Source organism: Pectinophora gossypiella, unplaced genomic scaffold, assembly GCF_024362695.1.
Source record: "Pectinophora gossypiella unplaced genomic scaffold, ilPecGoss1.1 Pgos_56, whole genome shotgun sequence".
Taxonomy (NCBI): Eukaryota; Metazoa; Arthropoda; class Insecta; order Lepidoptera; family Gelechiidae; genus Pectinophora; species Pectinophora gossypiella.
Window position 1 is genome coordinate 76,034 of NW_026063266.1, and position 18,961 is coordinate 94,994.

At 37.3% G+C, this 18,961-nt stretch overlaps 1 long non-coding RNA gene across 3 annotated transcripts; it reads left to right on the top strand.

The window, feature by feature from the left end:
• Nucleotides 1–16,067: 16,067 nt before the first annotated feature.
• Nucleotides 16,068–18,421, top strand: LOC126381475 (uncharacterized). Of its 3 annotated transcripts, XR_007568842.1 has the most exons (5): nt 16,068–16,376; nt 16,463–16,597; nt 16,682–16,816; nt 17,856–17,995; nt 18,128–18,421. It is a non-coding gene; the product is annotated as an uncharacterized LOC126381475 (long non-coding RNA). The 3 variants fall into 3 exon arrangements; XR_007568844.1 differs by lacking the exon at nt 16,682–16,816 and having other exon boundaries at nt 16,073–16,376; nt 18,128–18,419; XR_007568843.1 differs by lacking the exons at nt 16,068–16,376; nt 16,463–16,597; nt 16,682–16,816 and adding exons at nt 16,933–17,051; nt 17,612–17,738 and having other exon boundaries at nt 18,128–18,417.
• Nucleotides 18,422–18,961: the final 540 nt, after the last annotated feature.

Genomic DNA, 18,961 nt, shown 5'->3' on the forward strand with positions numbered 1-18,961 from the left:
CGTTTTTCTCGAAAATGCCTCGGGGTGAATATGATGTAAGAGGGATGAGATCAAAATGTCATATTGAGTATGGAAATACTTCCCGACCTTCAAAAACTGCTCCGCATCAGGGCGGCACCCTACGGCCTGGGAAAACTATCGCTCCTGGAACGATTCTTTTTTCACCAAACCTAATAAAATCTTGGTCAAATTTTATCGCCGGTGAAAAAAAAACAAAATGGCTGAAAAACAAGATGGCCGCCATACAAATTTTTGTTTGTCCAGAAAATGTCTCGGGTGTAAAAACGATGTATAGGGGCGTTATCGGAACGTCATCTTGGAAAACTGCTTCGCATCAGGGAGACACCCTACGGCCTGGCAAAACTATAGCACCTAGAACTTTTTTGATTTCACGACACCTACTTAAGTCTTGGTCAAATTCTATCGCGGTAAAAAAATGGCGGGAAAACAAGACACGCGAGCAGCTTGCTGCGAGCGAACCACGCGACATCTAGTTATTATATTATATATAGCTACAAACCCACTGACTCACTGACTCACTGACATAATTGTTCTCCCAGAAGGAGCGTCGGGGGGTCAAAATGATGTATGGGGAGTGTAATCAAGATCTTCCGGTGAGTATGGGAAAACTTCCAGATCTTGGAAAACTGCTCCGCATCAGGGAGACACCCTACGGCCTGGCGAAACTATCGCACCTGGAATGATTCTTTTTTCGCAAAACCTATTTAAATCTTGGTCAAATTCTACTGTCGGTGAAAAAAAAACAAAATGGCGGAAAAACAAGATGGCCGCCATACAAAATTTCGTTTTTCCAGAAAATGTCTCGGAGGTAAAAATGATGTATGGGAGGTGTGATCGGAACGTCAAGCTTAATATGAAACAACTGCTTGATCTTGAAAATCTGCTCCGCATCAGGGAGACACCCTACGGCCTGGCCAAACTATCGCACCTAGAACATTATTTTTTCCACCAGGCCTATTATAATCTTGGTCAAATTCTATCGTGGGTGAAAAAAAATCAAAATGGCGGAAAAACAAGATGGCCGCCATACAAAATTTCGTTTTTCCAGAAAATGTCTCGGAGGTAAAAATGATATATGGGAGGTGTGATCGAAACGTCAAGCCGAGTATGGAAAAACTGTTCGATATTGAAAAACTGCTCCGCATCAGGGAGACACCCTACGGCCTGGTGAAACTATCGCACGTGGAACTTTTTAGTTTTCACGATACCTATTTAAATCTTGGTCAAATTTAATTGCCAGTGAAAAAAAATCAAAATGGCGGAAAATCAAGATGGCCGCCATACAAATTTTTCGTTTTTCCTGAAAATGCCTCGGGGGTAAAAATTATGTATAGGGATGTGATCAAAACGTCATGTTGAGTATGGAAATACTTCCCGATCTTCAAAAACTGCTCCGCATCAGGGCGGTACCCTACGGCCTGGGAAAACTATCGCACCTGAACCAATTTTTCTTTCACAATACTTATTTCAATCTTGGTCAAAATCTATTTCTGGTAAAAAAAACAAAATGGCGGAAAAACAAGATGGCCGCTATATAAATTTTTGTTTTTCCAGAAAATATCTCGGGTGTAAAAAATATGTATAGGGGTGTGATCGGATCGTCATGTTGAGTATGGAAATACTTTTCGATCTTCGAAAGCTGCTCCGCATCAGGGAGACACCCTACAGCCTGGCGAAACTATCGCAACTGGAACTTTTTTGTTTTCACGAAGCCTATTAAAGTCTTGGTCAAATTTTATCGCCAGTGAAAAAAAAAACAAAATGGCGGAAAAGCAAGATGGCTGCCATACAAAATTTCTTTTTTCTAGAAAATGTCTCGTGGGTAAAAACTGTGTATGGGGTTGTAATCGGAACGTTTTGTTGAGTATTAAAATACTTTCCGATCTTTAAAATCTGCTCCGCATCAGGGAGACACCCTACGGCCTGGCAAAACTATCGCTCCTGGAACGATTATTTTTTCACAGAACCTATTTAAATCTTAGTCAAATTTTATCGCTGGTGAAAAAAAATCAAAATGGCGGAAAATCAAGATGGCTGCCATACAAATTTGTCGTTTTTCCTGAAAATGCCTCGGGGGTAAAAATGATGTATAGAAATGTGATCGGAACGTCATCTTGGAAAACTACTCCGCATCAGGGAGACACCCTACGGCCTGGCAAAACTATAGCACCTAGAACTTTTTTGATTTCACGAGACCTATTTAAATCTTGGTCAAATTCTAGACGTAAAAAAATGGCGGAAAAACAAGATGGCCGCCATACAAAATTTCTTTTTTCTAGAAAATGTCTCGGAGGTAAAAATGATGTATGGGAGGTGTGATCGAAACGTCAAGCTGAGTATGGAAAAACTGTTCGATCTTGAAAAACTGCTCCGCATCAGGGAGACACCCTACAGCCTGGCAAAACTATAAAACCTGGAGCAATTTTTTTTTTCGCATAACATATTTAAATCTTGGTCGAATCCAATCGCCGGTGAAAAAAAAACAAAATGGCGGAAAAACAAGATGGCCGCCATACAAATTTTTCGTTTTTCCTGAAAATGTCTCAGAGGTAAAATTGATGATCGGAACGTCATCTTGGAAAACTGCTCCGCATCAGGGAGTCACCCTACGGCCTGGCAAAACTATAGCACCTAGAACTTTTTTGATTTCACGAGACCTATTCAAGTCTTGGTCAAATTCTATCGCGGTAAAAAATGGCGGGAAAACAAGACACGCGAGCAGCTTGCTGCGAGCGAACCACGCGACATCTAGTTATATTATATATAGCTACAAACCCACTGACTGACTCACTGACTCACTGACTCACTGACAGGGTTGTTCTCCCAGAAGGAGCGCCGGGGGGTAAAAATGATGTATGGGGGGTGTGATCGGGACCTCCCGGTGAGTATGGGAAAACTTCCAGATCATGGAAAACTGCTCCGCATCAGGGAGACACCCTACGGCCTGGCGCAACTATCGCACCTGGAATGATTCTTTTTTCACAAAACCTACTTAAATCTTGGTCAAATTTTAGCGTGGGTGAAAAAAAATCAAAATGGCGGAAAAACAAGATGGCCGCCATACAAAATTTTGTTTTTCCGGAAAATGTGTCAGGCGTAAAAACTGTGTATGGGAGTGTAATCGGAGTGTCTTGTTGAGTATGGAGACACTTCTCCTTCTTCAAATCTGCTCCGCATCAGGGAGACACCCTACGGCCTGGCAAAACTATCACATCTGGATCAATTTTTTTTTCGCACAATGTATTTAAATCTTGGTCAAATTTTATCGCCGTTGAAAAAAAATCAAAATGGCGGAAAAACAAGATGGCCGCCATACAAAATTTTCGTTTTTCCAGAAAATGCCTCGGGGGTAAAAATGATGTATGAGGAATGTCATCGAAACATCATGTTGAGTATTTCAATACTGCTTGATCTTGAAAAACTGCTCCGCATCAGGGAGACACCCTACGGCCTGGCAAAACTATAATACCTGGAGCAATAATTTTTTCACGAAACCCATTTAAATCTTGGTCAAATCCAATCGCCTGTGAAAAAAAATCAAAATGGCGGAAAAACAAGATGGCTGCCATACAAATTTGTCGTTTTTCCTGAAAATGCCTCGGAAGTAAAAATGATGTACAGGGGTGTGATCGGAACGTCATGTCGAGTATGAAAATACGTCTGGGTTTTGGATAGCTGCTCCGCATCAGGGAGACACCCTACGGCCTGGCGAAACTATCGCACCTGGAACTATTTGGTTTTCATGAAACCTATTTAAATCGTGGTCAAATTTTATCGCCGGTCAAAAAAAAAACAAAATGGCCGAAATACAAAATGGCCGCCATATAAATTTTTGTTTTTCATGAAAATGTCTCGGGTGTAAAAATGATGTACAGGGGTGTGATCGGAACGTCATCTTTGAAAACTGCTCCGCGTCAGGGAGTCACCCTACGGCCTGGCAAAACTATAGCACCTAGAACTTTTTGGATTTCACGAGACATATTCGAGTCTTGGTCAAATTCAATCGCCGGCAAAAAACAAGATGGCCGCCATACAAAGCTTCGAACTAATACAGGACACGCGAGCAGCTTGCTGCGAGCGAACCACGCGACATCTAGTTATATTATAATATATAAAGCTACAAACCCATGTACTGACTGACTGACTCACTGACTGACTCACTGACAGGGTTGTTCTCCCAGAAGGAGCGTCGGGGGGTAAAAGTGATGTATGGGGGGTGTGATCGGGACCTCCCGGTGAGTATGGGAAAACTTCCAGATCTTGGAAAACTGCTCCGCATCAGAGAGACACCCAACAGTCTGGCGAAACTATCGCACCTGGAACGATTCTTTTTTCACGAAACCTATTTAATTCCTGGTCAAAACCAATCGCCGTCGAAAAAAAATCAAAATGGCGGAAAAACAAGATGGCCGCCATACAAAATTTTGTTTTTCCAGAAAACGTCTCGGGGGTAAAAACTGTGTATGGGGCTGTAATCGGAACGTCTTGTGGAGTATGAAAATACTTCTCTATCTTCAAATCTGCTCCGCATCAGGGAGACACCCTACGGCCTGGCCAAACTATCGCACCTAGAACTTTTTGGTTTTCACGAGACATATTTAAACCTTGGTCAAATTCAATCGCCGGTGAAAAAAAATCAAAATGGCGGAAAATCAAGATGGCCGCCATACAAATTTTTCAATTTTCCTGAAAATGCCTCGGGGGTAAAAATGATGTATAGCGGTGTAATCGGAACGTCATGTCGAGTATGAAAATATGTCTGCGTTTTCGATAGCTGCTCCGCATCAGGGAAACACTCTACGGCCAGGCAAAACTATCGCACCTGGAACTTTTTTGTTTTCACGAAACCTATTTAAATCTTGGTCAAATTTTATCGCCGGTGAAAAAAAATCAAAATGGCGGAAAATCAAGATGGCCACCATACAAATTTTTCAATTTTCCTGAAAATGCCTCGGGGGTAAAAATGATGTATAGCGGTGTAATCGGAACGTCATGTCGAGTATAAAAATACTTCTCGATCTTTGAAATCTGCTCCGCATCAGGGAGACACCCTACGGCCTGGCGAAACTATCGCACTTGGTACGATTCTTTTTTCACAAAACCTATTTAATTCTTGGTCAAATCCAATCGCCAGTGAAAAAAAATCGAAATGGCGGAAACACAAGATGGCCGCCATACAAATTTTTCAATTTTCCTGAAAATGCCTCGGGGGTAAAAATGATGTATAGGGGTGTAATCGGAACGTCATGTCGAGTATAAAAATACTTCTCGATCTTTGAAATCTTCTCCGCATGAGGGAGACACCCTACGGCCTGATGAAACTATCGCACCTGGAACATTTTTTTTTCCACCAAACCTATTAAAATCTTAGTCAAAATCAATCGCCAGTGAAAAAAAATCGAAATGGCGGAAACACCAGGGGTAAAACGTATGTATGAGGGATTTGATCGGAACGTGATGTTGAGTATTGAAATACTGCTCGATCTTCGAAAACTGCTCCGCATCAGGGAGACACCCTACGGCCTCGCAAACCTATCGCACCTGGATCTTTTTTGTTTTCACGAGAACTAACTAAATCTTGATCAAATTTTATCGCGCGGCAATTGCACTTTCTAATTCATTCTGCCCGGTGCGTCAAGGTCACGGGCTTGTCGATCAGGATTGTGTAGTTCGTAACCATGGTAACCACGATCTCAAGCGAGTTGGTAGGGAGTAACCATGGTAATCACGAGCTACTGTTGGTAATAGCGTCGATTATTCCAATCTCGACGTGACTTTGCCGCCTCGCTCTAGGTGCATTGGGTACTGTAATTAGCGATTATCATAGTTTAAATAAGTCGTGTGAAGATACCCAGTTACAGTTTTCAATCATCCGTTCCTTTCCTTTTCGGTTGATAAGAAAATGACAGGTATAACTTCAAATAAACTTCGATAGTGGTGCTAATTCCTGTAAATACCATCTAATTTTATTTTAGGTTATATCTGTCATTTTCTTATCCGCCGAAAAGGAAAGGGACGGGTAATCGACAAGCATAAAATTTATGGAACACACGTCAATTTTAAGCACAAATCTAAAACAACCGTCTAAAAATTCGCCCGGGTTATTCATTTTTTTACTCATTCTTCCTAAAATTAAGAGCTGTCAATCATCCGTCCCTTTCCTTTTCGGCGGATAAGAAAATGACAGGTATAACTTAAAGTAAAATTAAGAGATGTCTGCAGGAATCGGGGCCAATGTGTACTGGAATCAGCACCAACAACACATGTTACCTACTCTTGCATATTTAGTAACTAAGTAGGTAGGTAGGTAATAGAAATATTTTATAAAATACTAATAGATGACTTTCCAGGCTATATTCTCAAAAAAAAAATACAGATGGAGCTGTCCAGATTTAACGTGATAAATACGTAAATACCTATTTTCTCATTACTCGAATAAATAATTATTCTAATATATATTATAATGCAATGGCAGTATATAAATTATCCGTAAAATTAGAAGGTTAAACGATCGCACATCTGTACAGAGCCATCTATCTTTGTTTGGGAAAAGTAGTCTGGAAAGTCCCTCATTGGTACCTATAGATTTTGTAATAATATTTGTCTTGTATTTAAGCCAATAAAGACTACCAAAGGATGTTTGATGTGGAAATCTGGTCTCAAAAGGTCATAAGTTCACTGTCAGTAGGTAGGTACCTACATTAAAATGCAACTAACAATTTTGATACAACAAAACACTGATTGTGAGATCTTATCAGTTGAAGTGGTGGTAAACTATGTGATTATTATATTTTTCAAAATAATTTTAAAATGAAACAATTTTATTAAAAGACAATGAAAGATATATTTTTAGAAATAAGTTGTTTTATTATATATTTAAAATATCATAAGTAGGTGCAACCACACAAAATATTTCTACATTTAATTAAATAGTTGAAATAAAACAGCAACTTAACCAAGTACTCTCGGCCTCCATGGTCCAGTGGCTGACTGTTGGGTCAACACATCTGGAGGTCCTCGGTTCAACTCCCCAAAAATTACTTTGTGATCCCCAGTTTGGTTAGGAGATGGCTGGCTGATCAACCGATTGCCTGAAGTAAGATAATCTATGCTTCGAATGGCATGTTAAGCTGCTGGTCCCAGTTACTACTTACTGATGTTAGTACATAGTCATTACATAAATCATGTCAGGGAACTTAATATGGTAACATATTAGTAAGTAGGTATAGAATAAACTTGACAATAACATTAAAATATATGGGTTATGTGCCTAACTAGCTTATTTAACTATTTAATGATATGATAATATAAATTATAAAGTAATTTAAGCTCATAGTTTAACAACATTTATGAACATAAATAGCTACTAACTACATACAATGCAACGGAACGGCACACTTAACACAGCTCTTATGTTCACTAGATATTAATACTTTTGAGGTGAGCTCATCCTGCAAGCAACGCACACATGAGCATCCATCAGGAATCTGAAAGCAAATATGAATGTTCTTAAAAATATAATTGTAGTTTTGATGTCCCATGTACAATAATATATTTTACACAATATGCCTGATTATAACAATATTATTAAATCTGTAGGGATGAAATTAAAATATGCCAACTTAAGTTGCCTTATAACAATAAGGGTCTTTCTAATCGACATTCCCCAAACACATGATAGATGGCGTTGTTCACTTTTAACCTGATAATTACCTATTTTCTCATTGCTGGGGTACATAATTATTCATGAATATAATGTAATGATGGAATCATCATATAATATAAAACTAATTGTTTCTTGATATTAGGATCACATTATGTATAGAATGACATTGCTACCTATATTGCTTCTTTTGATCAGAATAATAATAGATGGAAGTTGTATCATCATAATATACCTACCATCATCATTTATACCCAAAAACAAAGATAAAAGATGCATATGTCTATTATCTACTACGGTTTTTGAAAAATAGCCAAACAAAACAACAAAACAGGCTAAGAGTAGCTCCACTCCAAGAGTTAATTAATGACGAGTTTATTTTAGGAGAAGGTGGAGTAGAACCTGGTAAAATTTATTTACCTAGCTCATTCACAGGGGGTCCGCGGTACATGAAAAAGAAATACCTGGATGCTATAGCAATGGTAAACAGGTTAGGTCCACCATCATATTTTTTAACTTTAACTTGTAACCCCAACTGGCCTGAAATAAAAAATTCAACATTATCAGGTCGATCAAAAGACCCCCTTACTTGTGCTCGAGTTTTCAACTTAAAACTCGGAGAGTTATTAAAAGATTTAAAATCGGGTAAATGGTTCGGAAAAATTGTTTATATAATGCATGTTATTGAGTTCCAAAAAAGAGGACTACCACACGCGCATATTGCTTTTAGAGTGGAAGGTGGTGGACCTGTGGAAAGTCCGGATATTGATAAGTTTGTTCGTGCTACCATACCCGATCCGGCACAAACTTTATTATACAAAGTTGTCATGGATCATATGATACATGGTCCATGCGGCCCTCCTTACCGAACTAATTTGCCGTGTTGGAATAGTGAAAAAAAAAACTGTTTAAAATATTTTCCAAAAAAAGAAACACCAGTCACCTTCAGTGACGATAGAGGTTTTATACATTTACGTCGCAATAGTAAAAATCAGGCGATTATTAAATATCGCGGCAGAGACGTAATAGTTAATGATTTATGGGTCGTTCCTTATAATCCTGCTCTTCTCCTAAAATATGATGCTCACATAAATTTAGAAGTGTCCACACAGCGTGCTATAATTAAGTATTTATTTAAATATATGACAAAAGGACCTGATGAAGCCCGTATTGCCGTTGTTGATGAAGAACATCGTGAGGATGAAATCGAACAATATGTCACTAAGCGATATATTAGTTCTAGCGAAGCAGCGTGGCGTGTTCTCGAATTTGATATTGTAGCTAGGAACCCTACGGTAAAAATGTTAACAGTGCATTTGCCCGATCAAAATTCAGTATTTTTTAAGCCTGGCCACGCGAACGAGGCAGTTAATAATGCAGGTTCAGATCTTTTAGACTATTTCAGTAGGCCTTTAACTGAGGAGTTTGATCGGGTATCCTACTTAGACTTTTTTGAAAATTATAACATTCATGCGAAAGATCCATGTTTAAAGACAGTTCAGGCGGTGCAAATGCAAAACGGCAAATTTCTTACGCGGAGGATGCGGGGTGAGCTCGTCGCGCGTCTATTTTGGGTCGCGCCGAACAGAGGTGAACAGTTCTTTTTAAGACTTCTTTTAAGTGTTTACCCTTGTCGTAGTTTCGCGGATTTACTACAAATTGGAGGTCCAAATTGCACAACTTTTCAAGAAGCTGCCAAATTCGTAGGACTTGCGGACGACGCAGTCGAATATGAACGGGCTATGGAAGAAGCTTCCACTTTTTTAACCGGACCACGACTTCGTAGCTTTTTTGTAACGCTGGCTGTTAATGGTGCCTCAGTGGCGTCACTGTGGAACACGTATAAACGTCAATTGGCCGAAGATTTCCTTTACAGGGTGCCAGATGACGAAGAAAACGCGTTTAACATGTGCCTCATTCAAATAGATAGAATGCTACGCAGACACGGAACTTCGTTAATAGAACAAGGTTTGCCGGAAGTAGTTTACAGGTCAACGGAGTTGGATAGGGAACGCACTGAATATAATTTAGATAGTTTGAAATCATACGTAGAAGAGTGGTTGCCACAGTTATCTCCCGATCAACGTGCCGTATTCGATTACGTAGAAAAGCTTTGCGTTGATAGTGTTTACCGAGAATCCAACAACTGTGCGATTTTTATCGATGGTCCCGCCGGAACCGGAAAAACGCTTTTATTGAAGGTCATAACTGCATATATCCGCGGTAACCTTAAAGGTATAGTTTTAACCTGTGCATCGTCTGCAATTGCTGCTCAAAATTACACAAACGGAATGACGGCTCATTCCTTGTTTAGATTTCCTTTACATCTATTAGATGATAGCGGATACTGGAACATCTCAAATGGTACTCAAAGAGCTGAATTGATTTACAATTCTAATCTCATTGTGTATGATGAAGCGCCGATGGCTCATAAATACCTTATAAATTTATTAAATAGATCATTGCAGGATTTGATGAGGTCAGACAAAATTTTTGGTTCTAAAATAATTATTTTTGCAGGAGATTTTCGTCAAATTCCTCCAGTAGTCCCAGAAGCACGAACGAATTTTGATATATTAAACGCGTCACTAAAAACTTCTCCTATTTGGAAACAGTTGAAAAAATTTAGTTTGGTAACTTCACAGAGATGTAAGGATGACGCACAGTACGCAGAATTTCTTTTAAAACTGGGTTCAAATTCATTACCTACTCATAGGTTAGAAACAAATAATAATGATTTGCAATTAGTCCAACTTGAATCCATTGATTATGTTACTGAATTAGAAGATTTAATTGATTTTGTATTCCCAGAAGTTACCCTTACTGAGCCAGGCGTATGCTCCTTCAGAGCGATTCTATGCACCCGTAACGATGCAGTTAGAGAAATTAATGCCGTTATTTTAGACAAACTACCAGGAGAAGTATTACATTTTTATGCCATAGACAAAGTTTTAAGCGACAACGCTGATCAAGTATATTTTAGTCCTGAATTCTTACATACACTTCGACCACAAGGTGTTCCAGATTTCGACTTACAATTAAAATTAGAATGTGTTTGTGTAATCACGCGTAATCTTAGTTTCGCGGACGGCTTAGTAAATGGCACCAAAGTAATAGTCGTTGAAACATCTCCATATATTATTAAAGTTCGGAAACAAGGTGAACTAGGAGATTATTTGATCCCTCGAATTCTTTTTAAAGCGCCTATAGAACATAACAGCCCTTACGAGATGTGTCGCCGTCAATTTCCATTGCAGGTGTGTTATGCAATGACTATTCACAAGAGCCAGGGTCAAACGATTAGTCGCGTTGGGGTCGATCTTAGATCTGATATGTTTAGTCACGGTCAACTGTATGTAGCTTTAGGTCGCGTTCGCGAAAGACGTGACATAAAAGTACTACTACCCAGGCACCGAATCGAAAATGACCAACCTTTCTCGAATAACGTTATCATATCAGAACTTTTAAGTTTAACGTAACTTTATTTAGGGTGGCACTTCTTGAAAAGACTGAACAGTTCATCTCTGTTATTAAGCTTATTGGGTTTTTTTTAGATCGGTTAAATCATGTGCTGAAATTATCGTATATTGCGAATTTTTATTTATTATTTATATTCATTCTATCTTGTTTTTTCTTCTTTTAGTATAATTTAACGATAGAACTGACTTTAACAAGCTTGCACTCGATTTGATGATGGTTACATTGAATTTCAAAGCTAGGTTTACCATTTTATTAGTCACTATCACTGAATTAAAATGTGTGTTAATCAATTGGCAATGTGTGCATGCCCTTCCCAGTCGTTAACGCTGTGGAGGCTCATCTTTAGGGGACGAGAGAACGGGCGTGAAGGGAACTGGCAGGATGAACACTTGGCTGCGGGTGCGACCGGTGCATGGGAGTGAAGTGGAGCTGGCTGGAAGATGGAGGCAGGTATCACTCGATTGCTTTAGCTGAGTTCCACTCAGATCAAGTAAGCTGTCATATGGATGAATGTCGCAGGTTGGAATGATCCGGAGTAGAACTGTCGGTGTCGTTCCCATCGTCGTAGGCATTTTCGGTGGATTTTGTAGGTCGTTCAACAATGGTTGCGTGAGTTTTAGCTGTCAAGCTGCTATGCCGTGCTAGCCGATTCTTGCGATCTGGGATACAAGGGATGGACGTATCCTGTGGAATGATCGTGTCAGTGAAGGTTTGAATGTCGCTTAGGACTGGAAAGGAGGGAGTACGGAAACTGTAATCAGTATTCAGGATCTCGCTGTACATGGACAATGTTTAGTTTAGGTGCATTAAAGTGGTAATTGTTCGAAGTTATTTGAAAAGAATTCTGTTTCAGTGTTTAAGCGCTAAAACTGTCTGTTTTTTGTAAGCAAACGTATGATTTATTGATGTTCATTTTTTACTTTATAACGTTATACAAATAATATTGTTACCAAATTTAAGAGCGTATATAAACAATAAATTAATACTAAAATATTTCGATGAAGACACCGATGATGTTTATTGATACATTTTTCTCCTAAGTGCTACTTTCTCAACTTAAAGCAATAAGTTATGCAGTAATTATACTTCTACGAGTATATTTAAACAAATCATTCAAAAGCATTTTACCCAATACCTAACTTACATTAAGTAAAATTTATCTTTGTCATTTTAGTCACTTATTTTTTTATCATTCACTAAGCAGTAAGCAAAATTTATTTACTAAAATAATAAAAAAAAAAAAAATACAAAATTCATGGTAAGTTGGAGAAGCTATTTTATAACACAAACGCCTTGATATTTTCATGCATTCATTCAGAATAAATGTATAATGAAAAATAAGTTTTTATAACCGATTAAATTTGTGTAATGTGTAGTGTATATACATTTTAATGTGTTTAACATTTGCAAATTATATTGATTTGTAAAAAAATATAAGTTCCATTAAAATTGTACTAAAGAATGTTTTATACAAGCGTATATTAGTAACTTAAGTTAGAATTAAGTAAACAAACAAAAAAATATACGTCTTAAATAATAAATATAAGGAAGAAAGGAAACTACCCGGATGCCTGTTTACTCATCATCAAGGAAACTTTAAGAAAAAGAAAGATTCAAAAACTTAAACAAATGCCAAGCTGGAAATCGATTAATGAGTACACATAAACGCTACATAGTACAACTCGCGTGTCCTGTAACGGAACGGACAGAATAAAGAATATGTGTTATGGTACGTCGAATCAGTACAGTATAATATTATACATTAGTATTCAATGGTGTATGAATCGTCATCGTCATAGTGTCAGCAAAGACGCATCATCAATTGCACAGATTTGTGGCTACAAATATATAAATGAAAAGTGTTATTTAGAACATTATTTATTGTGTTGTGGAATAAAATAGGTCAATAATTACCTGTATCCGGCAGTGACGAACAATTTCATTCATAAACATGGGTAAATATGACGACTGTCAGATGGGCTAAACATGAAAAAAGTCCTTAAACCAAATCCCATTGTTGCGCTATTGTGTTTGAAAATCTAAGCCGCAGGACGATATTAAGTACGACCATGCTTTACCTTTAATGGTGTATGTAAAAATAATTAAGCCTATAATCAACAATGAATGTTCTATACTACCATTCTAAGCAAATTCAAAAACAATGTTAATTTCTGGCCTCCCACAAGCGGGTCTCACCAGTATTGACAGAAGAATGATCACTCATCGATACAAAAACATACATAAAGTAATTAATACATGTATACAGGCTAAATAAAGTGAAATTGCTAGAAAATACCTACTACTTGGAAAAACAATAATTGGAGAAGAAAGCACTACCTAACAACATGGAACTTTGATATTCAAATTTTCAAATCAAATATGGCTAAAACAAAAAAAAAATACTTAAAAATTGAAAGCTAAATGAAAACACCTTTAGTTAAAAAAATAGAAAGCGAGTCATATTTTATATATTCTGGTAAAATTGTTTAGTTTTAAATGTTACCAAATACACCAAATGTTATTAGAAATGAAAGTAACTGCATATATGTAGTTTAATTCATATGTGTACGGTCATAACCAACATACTACCTACGTTTTATTTTGTAAGTCTACATTCGTTATTTATTTACTTATAATGACGCAAATAACAAACAACTATGCTTGTTATTAATTTGCATACACTTACAGTAAATCCAACTTACCATTAATATACAATGATAATATAATATACATAGAAAAAAAACTTAGGGATTACATGGTTTTATGTTTTCCAGTGGATCTGGTTAGAGCTATGTCACGCTAAATAGTATTCTTTGCATTTCTTCTTACATTACTTTTCAATAGAACACTGTTTCGCATGAGACGGTTCCTCAAAAAACATAATATCGTGTATGAGCTAAACTAAAACTTAGGTTTTATATGATTTTATGTTTTCCAGTGGATCTGGTTAGAGCCATGTCACGCTAAATTGTGTTCTTTGCATTTCTTCTTACAATACTTTTCAATAGAACACTGTTTCGCATGAGACGGTTCCTCAAAAAACATAATATCGTGTATGAGCTAAACAAAAACTTAGGGTTTTACATGGTTTTATGTTTTCCAGTGGATCTGGTTAGAGCCATGTCACGCTAAATGGTGTTTTCTGTATTTCTTCTTGCAATACTTTTCAATGGAACACTGTTTCGCATGAGACGGTTCCTCAAAAAACATAATATCGTGTATGAGCTAAAACTTAAAACTAAGAGTTTTACATGGTTTTATGTTTTCCAGTGGATCTGGTTAGAGCTATGTCACGCTAAATTGTGTTCTTTGCATTTCTTCTTACTATTCTTTCCAATAGAACACTGTTTCGCATGAGACGGTTCCTCAAAAAACATAATATCGTGTATGAGCTAAACAAAAACTTAGGGTTTTACATGGTTTTATGTTTTCCAGTGGATCTGGTTAGAGCTATGTCACGCTAAATGGTGTTTTTTGTATTTCTTTTTACTATTCTTTCCAATAGAACACTGTTTCGCATGAGACGGTTCCTCAAAAAACATAATATCGTGTATGAGCTAAACTAAAACTTAGAGTTTTACATGGTTTTATGTTTTCCAGTGGATCTGGTTAGAGCTATGTCACGCTAAATTGTGTTCTTTGCATTTCTTCTTACTATTCTTTCCAATAGAACACTGTTTCGCATGACACGGTTCCTCAAAAAACATAATATCGTGTATGAGCTAAACTAAAACTTAGGTTTTATATTGTTTTATGTTTTCCAGTGGATCTTTTTAGAGCCATGTCACGCTAAATAGCATTCTTGTCATTTCTTCTTTCCATCCTTTATATTATATTAAATAATATTTCATACGGTATTATTTCGTTCTTTAATTTAATGTGTTTTTAGTGCTTCTGAATGTGATTTTGTTTTAAATACTTAGCTTATTAGCATTCATCAGTATCCAAGATTCATCATACCACTGCTAATCAATAAACAAACAACGGTCTTAGCGTTTAAATACCGAAAAAACACCTGCCTGTTCATTTATTACTTGTTTCATTAAACAGGAATTTGCATATCGATCGTTTTCAATTAACTTCGAACAGTTACAACTACACGTAAACTGAGCATGTAGTCTATTTACAGCAAGATCGTGACCGCTGACTGCAGCTCTCCTTCTCCCTCCATTTCACTCCCAACCGACATTTTCACCTTTGCTGATATGATTACTCCACAGGATACCTCCATCCCCTGCATACCTGGTCGCTAGATTCGGCTGGCACGTCATATCGGTTTGACAGCCAACTCACGTAACTATTGTTGATCGACCCACAGTCCACTGAAGTGCCTACGATGAAGGGAACAACATGGACAGTTCTACTCCGAATTACTCCAACCCATGCGATGTTCATCCATGCGACAACCCACCTGATCTGAGTGGAACTTAACTGAAGCAAGAGAGTGATGCCTAATTCCATCTGCCAACTAGCTCCACTTCTCTCCCGTGCACCAGTCGCACCCACACCGACGTGTTCATCTTGCCAGTTTTCCTCACACCCGTCCACTTGTCTCTTGAAGATTGGCGTCCACAACACCAACGGTTGGTTAGGTCATGCAAGCATTGTTACAATTGATAAAAACACATATTTTCATTTAGTGAATGTGATAACCTGTACTAATAATTTGGTCAACTTAGCGATGATAACTCAATGTAAGTATTAACAAACTCGGTACGTGTTTGTTATTGTCAATAATATCTTTAAATTATACAACTCGCTTATGTTTGACAATTACTGAGTAATTGCTTTGCTTATTGCATGCTAATTGCTGAAAATTGCTTTTTATTTTAAATTCCTTAGCTAAAAATTGCTTTTTCTTTCACATTTCTCTGCTTATTGAATGACTATTGCTAACTCATTAGATAGAACCTACTTCTCATATAAGTAGGTGGATGCGGCCTCGATTAGCGGGGGAACCACATGAAAAAAAGCGAGCTACTGGGTGTACCTCCTGGGTAGTTTGGAAATCACCTAAGATATATATGTATATATTTATAAATAAAAGTTAATATATATAAATTAACATTAATTTTTTTTAACAGGAAATGCACAATGCTAAAAACTGCGTAGGAGATTTTAATACAATAGTACTACCAAGCCTGATGTTGGCCGCTATTTCAATGAATGCAGCAGTGTCACAGCTAGCAATCAAAAGTAACAAGATATTGAGGTACGTTAAATGACGATCACGACCACTTTGGCAAAAACGTATCGCTATAGACTAAGGAAAAAAAATAATATATATTTTATTTACAGGAAATGCAGATGGCAATAAACTGTGTAGGAGTTCATGATTGCAATAGAATAAAATCGACCAAGCCTGAAGTCAGCAGCCCCTTCAATGAATGCAGCAGTGTGACAGCCAGCAATCAAAAGTTACAAGATATCGAGGTACGTTTCATGACGACCACGACTATTTTGGCAAAAACGTATCGCTATCGACTAAGGAAAATAAATTATATATTTTATTTACAGGAAATGCAGAAGGCAAAAAACTGCGTAGGAGATCATTAATACAAAAGTATTATATAAACCAAACCTGATGTTGCCAGCTCCTTCAATGAATGCAGCAGTGTGACAGCCAGCAATCAAAAGTAACAAGATATCGAGGTACGTTACATGACGACCACAACTATTTTGGCAAAAACGTATTGCTATCGACTAAGGAAAATAAATTACATATAATATTTAATTATATATTTTATTTACAGGAAATGCAGAAGGCAAAAACTGCGTAGGAGATCATTAATACAATAGTATTATATAAACCAAGCCTGATGTTGGCCGCTCATTCAAAGAATGCAGCAGTGTGACAGCCAGCAATCAAAAGTAACAAGATGTCGAGGTACGTTACATGACGATCACGACCACTTTGACATAAACGTATCGCTATAGACTAAGGAAAAAAAATGTAATATACAGGGTGTTAGTGACATCGTAACGAAAACTTTGAGGGATGATGGAGACCATGATTATGAGATGATATCAAGTGGAATTTTCCGTCGCAAAAGTATGGAACAGAAAATAACTTAAAAAAAAACAAAAATTTTCATGAATTTTCCGACTGAAAATTCCACTTGATTTCAACTCAGAATTATGGTCTGAATCATCCTCCTCAGTATTTGTTACGGTGTCACTAACACCCTTACCTACTTGTATGGCTACAGTATGTACTTGTGCGGGGTGTAAGTGACATCGTACCGAATACAGAGGGGGATGATTCACCTGATTATTCTGAGTTAATATCAAGTGGAATTTTTCATCGCAAAAGTATAGAATTGAAAATAATTTAAAATAACTAAAAAAAAATCATGAATTTTGCGACGGAACTCAGAATCATGGTCTGAATCATCCCCATCAGTATTCGTTACAATGTCACTAACACCCTGTATATTTTATTCACAGGAAATGCAGAGTGCAATAAACTTTGTAGGAGATTATGATTGCAATAGAATAAAATCGACCAAGCCTGAAGTTCTTCAATGCACGCAGCAGTGTGACAGCCAGCAATCAAAAGTTACAAGATATCGAGGTACGTTACATGACGACCACGACTATTTTGACAAAGACGTATCGCTATCGACCAAGGAAAAGAAATTATATATAATATTTAATTATATATAATATTTAATATGTATTTTATTTATAGGAAATGCAGAAGGCAAAAAACTGCGCAGGAGATTATTAATACAATAGTATTATATCAACCAAGCCTGATGTCGGTAGCTTCTTCAATGAATGCAGCAGTGTGACAGCCAGCAATCAATAGTGATAGTGACAAGAATCTAGGTACGTTACATGACGACCACGACCACTTTGGCAAAAACGTATCGCTATCGACTAAGAAAAGGATATTATATCTATACGTTATTATAAATATACGTTATTATAAATAAATTAATATTATTTTATTTTTAACAGGAAATACAGAAGGCAAAGAAGCAGATGTCATCAAAGAAGATCTTTGTTCCTGCAATGTTTCCGCAGACGATACATCCAACAGAGCGAAGTGGAAGGAAAAGACTCGGAAAAAAGACCCCACCACCATATGGGAACAATGCAAGGGAGAGAGAGAGAATATAATTTTATATTTTTATTTTTTGATAACATAAAATAAACCAACAATATCCTACACATTTTTTTTATTTCTTTTTGTGTCTGTCTTAATAGTTATTACAAATCTGTGATGCGAAACAAACTATACGAAAACGTCAATCCACGTACAACGCCCGCGAAGCTGCTTTAGCAGCGAGCGCACTTAGCACCATCTAGTTATTATTATTATTATATTATTATATTATATATAGCTACAAATTATATTATATATAGCTACAAACCCACTGACTGACTCACTCACTCACTCACTGACATAATTGTTCTCCCAGAAGGAGCGTCGGGGGGTCAAAATGATGTATAGGGGGTGTGATCAAGATCTTCCGGTGAGTATGGGAAAACTTCCAGATCTTGGAAAACTGCTCCGCATCAGGGAGACACCCTACCGTCTGGCAAAACTATCGAACCTGGAACGATTCTTTTTTCACAAAACCTATTTAATTCTTGGTCAAATTCTATTGTGGGTGAAAAAAAATCAAAATGGCGGAAAAACAAGATGGCCGCCATACAAAAAAATATTTTTCCAGAAAATGTCTCGGGGGTAGAAATTGTGTATGGGGTTGTAATTGGAACGTCTTGTTGAGTATGGAAATACTTCCCGACCTTCAAAAACTGCTCCGCATCAGGGAGACACCCTACGGC